The 9051-nt window shown below is 34.1% G+C and overlaps 1 pseudogene; it reads left to right on the forward strand.

Moving 5' to 3' along the window:
• Positions 1–2468: 2468 nt before the first annotated feature.
• Positions 2469–3394, forward strand: LOC108487751 (tubby-like F-box protein 8; annotated as a pseudogene).
• The last annotated feature ends 5657 nt before the right edge of the window (positions 3395–9051 follow it).

Consider the following 9051-nt stretch of genomic DNA (forward strand, 5'->3'; position numbering starts at 1 on the left):
AAAGGTTTGTAAACGTGCCTTTTTGGCCTTTTCAGCTCCTTGAAAGTATTTTTGAAAAATTCCCTACGCTTCCTTCGATGTCTTCACATCTGAAATTTTTTCAAAGGTTGATTCATCAACACCTTGAAAATAAAAGAACAATGCCCTCTTATCCTTTTTACGAGCATCTTTCAATACTTTTTTTTCTTTGTTTTTCAAAGCCACTTTACCAGCTGCATTTTCGGGCTTGACATATCCTTCTTCGACAACGTCCCAACAAAGCCTTCATCTGGATGCTTCAGTTGTCATAATTTATCTTTGTTAATTTTGAGATTTGCGGTTGAATCATGTTTTCCATTGTGACATTGACACGAACCTATCTCTAATATCACTTGATGGAAGCCTAATAAAATAACTCAAATACTAATTTTCTATTACACACAAATAAACACAATACAAATACAAAAAAAAATTTCTCTCTATACTAGTTACTGCTAGTCCTTCCTTTTTTTTTTACTCAATACTTTTCTTTTTTTTTCTCTCATGGCTCACTAACATTTTCAGCACATTCTCATTAATTTTTTTCATATGTATAAGCATAGTAAACCGACTTAAACTTTATCAAGCCTTGTTGTCTAAGACTATTCAAGCTGTTACCATCATTATAATTTGTTTTTGATTTTTCATGAAACTTCCAGTGTGATAATGCTTTATCCTTTGTGCAGGCCACTTTTCAATTTAATTTCAAGCCATGTTTCCATGAGGTTGAAAGTCAATTTGGATAGCAATCTTTTGCCTGTAATTTTTTTTATGCTGACTTTGAAAGTCGGTTTGTTTTCTAACACTATATTTATATAGGCATTTCTTTGGTGGTAAGGCGGTGTATGAAAAGCCATTGAAGGATATGTTTACAGTGGAACTGTACATGATGTTTGCATAGCCATGAAGTCTGAGAGCTCTTTTTATTTGCACTTGTAGTGCATTTTTGAGTCAGATATGTTCAGCTAAAAGATGCTAATTTAGTTCGAATAGAACTGTGAATGGAGTTTGTATTTTTTTGACTTCTGGCATTAACAAATGCCATATACAATGCTGAACTATAAATATGTATGGGCATGTTTTTCACTTTTCCTTCTCCGAGTGTATTTTTAGTGAGCAATCTTAGAGATACCTTAGACTTTATATCATGAATCTATTTAAGCCCAATGCGTCAGAGAAATGCAGACAGTATTTCTAGTTGATTAGTTCTGTATTTATATTTATATTTAATCTTTGCAGTCGTGAGGTGGGTTTTCTATGGTTTTATTTGATAGTACATATGTGTATATTATCATCCCTTTTTGCTTCTATGAGCATATTTGGCCTCAAGATCACATTCCCTAAACACTCTTGGATGTTAGTTTTCTCATCAACTTGCCCTCCCCAATGATGAATACTTGTATAGGCTTAGAGTTGCCAACGTCATTGTTATTGGTCTCTGTCCTCTCTACTATTTGTTATCTCTAGTTTTGGCTTCTTTTTCTCTCTTCTTTGTCGCATTTGTTATTATTATTACTACTATTTTTATTATGATTTGTTAGTTCTTTTGACTATTGATGTCAACGGCAGTAGAGGATCTGGAAAGGTTGTCAATGAAACTAAATAGTCTCACCATTGATGAATTTCTTAAATCTATTAAGTTCTGACCTCTTAAGGTATTGCAGGTTCTGTCACCATATAATATCTGAAGATGAAATGAAATATTTTGATTTTCATTGCTGAAGAGTTTGTTTTGGGGTATAGACAGGAAAAGTAATAAGAACATGTACTTGCTTTCTAATCGCCAATACTAGACTAGAGGTGAATGTTATCTGTTGAAATTAATGCATGATCACCCTACATATGCTCACCTTTGTAGCAATGTTGGCATATATGTTTTGTTGCATCTAAGATTATTGTAAAATTTTTATTAAATCTGTTTTCTTAAAATACTTTTGGTTGGATTTTTGTCATGAAATCAACCTCTTTCTTGTTCCACCTCAACTATTATTTTCTATGTTTGAGAGGGTTCTATCCGATCTTTCACTTCTTTTTTTCCTTAATCAATTTCAAATGCTTTGACATGTGGCCAATTATGATATAGGGGCATTTTGCTTTATTTGAACTATATCATCCTCTTAAATTATTTTTATAGGTTGTTTAGGGTTTTCGAACCTCGATTATAGCTTTTTCTGACCATTGTGCGTTTTGTTGTCTTAGTATATTCTCTTTTAGTAGATCATAGTGCTTTCTGTCATGATATTATGTATGATTTTAGAAGCTTGTCTTGGTTTCATCTAGACTTGCTACCATTATTTTGCCCTATGATGGAAAACTCAATTTTGATTGGATCATCCTCACTTTCGACTCATCTTTGGCTTTTGCACTCTTTCTCTTCACCACACATGTTATCTCCATGGGCAATATATTGGACCTTAATCTTTGCTATATTTCTCATTGCAGCTTTGCTTGTTGGAAATGGGAAGTTTCTTATGTAAGCAAAACGGACCCATAGAACTACTTGTAATGAGTATATAATCTCTATGGATGTAGATAACATAGCCAGATCTAGCAGCACATACATTGGAAAACTAAGGTAGGATATCTAATTCCTAAATAATCTTGCTATCTACTTGAAGCGTATGCACCGTCAAAGAGATTCTTATCCCAATTTTTATATGTTAATTTTTGCAAATTTAGGTCCAACTTTCTTCGTACAAAATTCATAATTTATGACACCCAACCTCCATACAATAATGCTCAGCTTTCACCACCTGGTAGAAGCTAAAGGTTCTATTAGGAAAAAGACTCCCCAAGGGTTCCTACCGGTAGCTACAACATTGCTTAGGTTTCATACGAACTAAACGTCCTAGGTGCTAGGGGACAATGTAGGATGCATTGTAGTATGTACTCAATTCCTACCTGAACTGTTGAGCCAAGTGGCATTGTCCCTGGACAACCGGTGCTTATCCCTCTGTCCCTTAAAGACTCATTTAGGAGCATCTCTTTCTCAAATTCAATTGACAAATCATCTGAGTTTAGTAGTTCCAAATTCTCAGACATTGTTGAAACCCGTGATGAAGAGGATGAAGGGAAGTACAAGCCATTGATACTCAGGAACAGAGCGCCAAGATGGCATGAACAGTTACAATGTTGGGGCCTGAACTTCTGGGGACGTGTAACCGTTGCATCTATGAAGAATTTACAACTGATTGCTGCAAACCAACCAGCAGTCGGAGTGCCAACACCATCGTAGCCAGCGCAATCAGACCACAACAAGATAATTCTCTAGTTTGGTAAAGTTAGGAAGGACACGTTTACCATGGATTATAGATATCCACTGTCAGCATTTCAGGCATTTTCCATCTGCGTAAAAGTTGAAAAAATATCAAAATAAGCCAATATATATAGGACTCATATATACATTTATATTAGTTGTGTTATGTACATTGCCAGGTACTTGAAGAACAACCCCGAGCATGACAATACCATAAAGCTAAGAGATCTGAGGGCATTTCATTTCATTTTATCACTTTCAGAAAATACCCATTTTTGTATCGGACTCCCAAAGCCATTTCTTTTAGTTTAGATAAAGGCGCGGTTAAAAAAAAACCATCTTGATGTACATGTACATTTGGCATTCGTAGTTAAGGAGAAATCTTCTAGTCTTAATCTTGTAAATCTGTAAATTGAGTTACTCCTAATATTATCAAACAGTCCTAAGATACTTGAACTTTATCGTGCTTTGAAATTAAGTAATTAGCTTGGACACCAGAAAGTCCATTTTCAATTACCTGTCTTTCTAGTAGGTCTTTTGTGTTATTATATAAAACTTTTTTCTTATTATTGTTAAGACTTATTTAATGACTAACAAACATGTCGGTTAAAGTGTTTATTCTTTCCTCTAGGTTTTTTATTTGTTTACTATTTTCTTCTTGAAAATTTTATGGTTTGTTTTTCTATTGCTTTAGGAAGTTCAACTAGTTCTTGTATGCTTTTCTTAGATGGGAATTTATCGACTTTATTTAACCTTTTTTCAGTCCTTTTACTTTTCTATTTGTGCCTTTATAACCCTTGGTTGTTTATTATCTTTTGTAATAAGTTTATTTCTCATGAATTATTAGAAGATGTTTTTTGTCGTATTATGTGCTTTAAATCTTGAATTATTTTTTCGGTCACTATTATATAAATTCTCTAAAAGATTAATTATCAAGTCTACAATGGTGTTTAATTGTTTATTTTCTGGAGTATCGTTAATGTTATGCCAAATGTGAGTATAATGTATTTCTACTTTTTGTCTAACATTACAATTTATTCAATTATTACTATTACAAGTAAGGTACTTATGAACATTAGGTATAGAAATATCTAAATAATAGAGAGATCTATTAGCTTCATTAGGATTTATCTCCCCTATGGTTGCTAGTTATGTTTTAACTTAACATTGGTAAACCAGTAACTATCGATAAGTTTTATCTTAACTTAGGGTTACACATCGTGGTAGAAAGTGTTTCCTCTTTAAGAAGAGTGTGTAACTTAAGTATTCAAAGTTTCCAATGATTTTCCGTAATAAAGTAACCATAGGCTCTAATACCAGAATATATGGGGTCCAGAGAATGGCCGGTGCTTACAGTATTTTTGATTTTCCATATCAGATTTTTACCACAAGAAAAGAGCATACACACTGTAAATTATGCCTCAAGATAGCTAGTTTTACCTAGCGGATAGGGACAGAGAGTTATACCTGATAAGTTTATGACTTAGTTCTCCGAGTCGTCTAGATATGAGAGCCTGCTTCACCGGTACGCCCTCTCTTGGTTATAGTTACTAGATAGAGGCCTTACGCTTCTTTCTCTATATCTCAAACCTAGAAAGTATTTGAAGAACAAAAGAATAGATTTGAAGAAAAGAGGCTGAGTTTTTATAACTTTGGATGAAGTTACAAAGAAATAAGTTTCTCTCTCTCTTCCTAACTGCTACCTAATAGGATACATTTGAGTTTCTTATATAGAGGCTTGAGTGCTTCATTGGGCCCCATCGACAGCCTGGATATAAGTCACCTGAGTCTTCTTTCACAACAACAGATAAAGATAGGTAGGTGCATGCTTCCTAAATGTGCTTTTCCCGAAAATAAATTAAAATAAATACAGATAAGATGTATTTAGCTGAGTATCTGTAACTTTTATCTCGTGAGTTTCTTTACATTTTTATAGAGGCCACGTATTGTTCTAGTACTCCGTCTAGATATTCTTCGTCTTGGGCTTCTAAATTTTTGGGCTTTTTGGAATCTTTTCTATTATGTTAGCCCGACATGCCATATCAAGCCACCATTGATCCCACCCTTCAAAAGACCTTTCATAAAATTGGTTTAGTCCACTTATGACGGTGGATAAGTCTTATTGGATTTCTAAAAGTCTTTTTATTATTTTGTCTTCCTTCACTAAAGGTTGTCTGATGGTGGCCTCGGCGTATGAGATCATGTCTTCTTTATGCTTGGCCTTCTTTTAGAGATCTTCCATCCTTTTTATTAGTTCTATATTTCTTATTCGGTCGGTATGGAGTTGTTTTTACAAGAAGAGTTATTGTTCTTTGTGTTTTATAATTTGATCTTAGAGTGTTGCCTTTTCAGTCAAAGTTTACATTCCTAGTTGAGGATTCTCATATCTTTCTACCCATTTGGTCTTGAGTTTCTCTAATACATTATATTTATGTCTGAGGTATATCTGCGCATCTTTGTATGCAGTTGACAGAAAGCTGAATTTTTTATGTTTTGGGTTTTTCTGGGATTTTGTATAATGGATAATTTCGGTTTATTCTTTGTATATTCCTTTATTGTCTCCTATGAATAAGATATATCATATCTCATTATTATGGATGTTATGATAATATAAAGAGAGCCAATTAAGACAGGCTATTTGGTGCCTGATATCTCCCATTTTATGAGCTATGCCTAAAGTCATAAAATTTTCTTCTAATTCAAATGCAGTCCGATCGAGCTTACAATTAGGCTCTAATGATTGCAATTATATCCAGAAGCATCGTTCTGATAATTTGAAATTTCTTAATCATTGAGTCAATCCACAAGAAGTACCATGATTGAAAACTCCTTATTGTATACTCTTTACGAAATCAATTCATCCAACTATTTCGCCTAATGACCTCGTCGTGTGTGTGTTACGCTCATATAATATCCTTGATTCCTTTGAATTAAATACTTTCAGTTAACACAATCCTATTTTATCTCATTGTCAGCATTGTCTCTTCTTAATGATTAACATGATCACTATCAACAAATGACTGTGATAAATTGCTTGTTTGAGAACAAGAAAGCCATGACCACGTTCCATATTTATCAATCCACACAATGCCAATGATAGGATATCATTAACTCTTTAATTGAGTTATGAATTCCACTATTGCTTGTAAAGCCATGCCATACACAAGTCATGTACCCAGCATATCTACTATGGGCTCGATCATTTTTAAAGCATAAGCCTCCACTTATATGAAAACACATGAGTTGCATATGCATGGTCAGTGACTAACTCCGAATTTAGGTAAATCACACCTTGAACGTCACAAGTGAATTAATTCACAAACGGATTCAGAATTAATTCCTCTTGGGTCTATTCCATTGTAACATTTTACCAATGAATACACTTATATCTCGACTCGTGGAGTCAAGAGCTTTGATAGCCAAGACTAACCATCTCCCCAATTGGAACTGTAGACGACATAATAATCATTCTCAGTATTTGAATCAAATGCTTACTTTAATTCTTTTACGGGATTACGAACTCATTTAGATTATCTATTGAAGTAAGTTATCTTTCTTGCAATGTAAACATTCTTTACAATGCCGCTGATCTTCAGTTTGAACTTTAGACAATTAATGAGCTAATATTTGCTTGTCACAATTTTGCTATAATTGAAAAATATAAAAGACATAAATACAAAATAAATAATAGTGAAATGTGAAATTAACTTTATTTATTTATTCATCGTTCAAATAAATAGAAAATATTTATATATTTATGTTCCTTCCAATCCACCCAAATGCCTCCAAAAAACTCAATAGCCTCCACCTTATGAGAAAACTTAAAACCCAAGTTAGCCATAATCTTATCAACTTTAAAACCACTTACTACTGATTCCAGCAAGCCAACAATATTAGGTTTGCGATATCTATTGTCCTCTCGAAAGGTACGAGGAAATTTCGGACTCGCACATCCCTGACAATTCTAAGAGAAAACTGTTAAATTCATAAGAACAATAAAATACAGATAGAAATCAGTCTCACTGTTTAGAGCCCCTACTTTGGATCCTGTAAACCTTTCAAAGTCCCTTCTCCTTTACTTTTCTCGGTGACAAGTTGAACACTAATTAACTCAACCAAAGAATTCATGGACTCAGACAAAGGAATAAGAGTAGTGCCAACTAATTTAAAGTTCTCCCCACGACTCTATGGTTCCTAATGGTCTTATTGAGTTTTCTTACGCTTCGACTTGACCCGCCTTTATCACCTGAACCTCGCGCTTTAGGCAAAAAACTTCTTTTACATTTCCATCACCTCTACCATCCCCCAAATTTTGACTATTTATTTTAATTTTACGATATTTCCAAACACATCCTCTGTAACCGTCAATCATTTTACCCTCACTTTTTAGGACTTGGGTGTTACAGATGTCACTTTGAATAGTACGATTCTGAATCCCGAAAAACATTCGGCGATCACTTTTAAGGAAAATTTTGACCCCAATAAAAACACATCATTGGACGAAAATGTTATTACAAATAGGATCAAAATGTAAACAGGCATTAAAGGCCGTGGAGATAAAGGTGCTCCAGTTCATATCAATTGCAAGCTTAATCGAATCATCAGAGGTCGTGGAGATCGATTTAAACAAGTCGGATCCACTTGAGTCTCCTTGTCAAACTCTATGAATTTCATGATCGAATAATTCTACCCAATTTAGCAATGAAGTTGACAAAGATTCCTCAACCTCTGATGGAAAGCAATTGGAGGAAGTAGGGTTTCCCAAGCAGTAACAATGGTCTAATTTTTCCTTTTTATTTTTTATGGATTTGTCTATTTTTTTTGGAATTGTCAGGGGTGTGAAAACAATAAGTTTCCCCTATATTATTCACGAGTACAATAAGGAATACAAACCCGACATCGTTAGTTTGATAGAAACGAGAGTAAGTGGTTTTAAAGCTAAAAGGTCATTACCAATCTGGGATTCCATAATTCACATAGAATAGATGTGGTTGGTTATTCAGGTGGTATCTGGGTTGGCTGGAATGATTCTATTTCTATTAAGGTTATTCGTGATCACCCTCAATTCATTGTTGTTAGAATTCTTATGGTGGTTCAATCAAAGGAAACTATCATTGTCTTTGTTTACGAAAGCCCGGATAAACAAAAAAAGAGGAAACTTTGGGAGGGTTTAAGCTCGATTATCCTATCTCAAGATCTTCCCTAGGCAACTATCAATGATTTTAATGCGATACTTTTTTCTAGTCAAAAGAGAGGAACGGGCTAGAATAGGATGTTCTTTATTTGAAGAGTTTCTTGATTTGAACAATTTGCAGGTTTTAAGGTTCAAGGGACTGACTTTCACGTGGCATCGGGGAATAATTTTTTAGAAAGTTAATAAAGAAATTGGTAATAATTATTGGTTTAGAATTTTCCTCAGTTGCTCAATCACCTATCTTCCTATGCTCAAATCTAATTAAAGGCCACTATCTTTCTCTCTCAAACCAGTGGTTAACTTGCTTCAGTGACACCCTTTTAGATTTTTGGTCAGTTGGGTGAAACATCCGAACTTCTCGAAACTTGTCAAAGTTAATTGGGCCTTCAATAGAAATACGGCTAAATCTATTCACAAGTTTACCTCGAGTATTAAAGTGTCGAATAAATCTGTTTATGGGCATATTGGTACCCGTAAAAGGTATCTGATGCGGAAACTAGCTGAGGTCTAAAAGGATATGGATAGATTAGTATCTAACACTTTAAGCCAATTAAAATTAGAAGTTAGAGAAGATTTAGCAAGG

This window comes from Gossypium arboreum, chromosome 7 (genome assembly GCF_025698485.1).
Source record: "Gossypium arboreum isolate Shixiya-1 chromosome 7, ASM2569848v2, whole genome shotgun sequence".
Classification (NCBI taxonomy): domain Eukaryota; kingdom Viridiplantae; phylum Streptophyta; class Magnoliopsida; order Malvales; family Malvaceae; genus Gossypium; species Gossypium arboreum.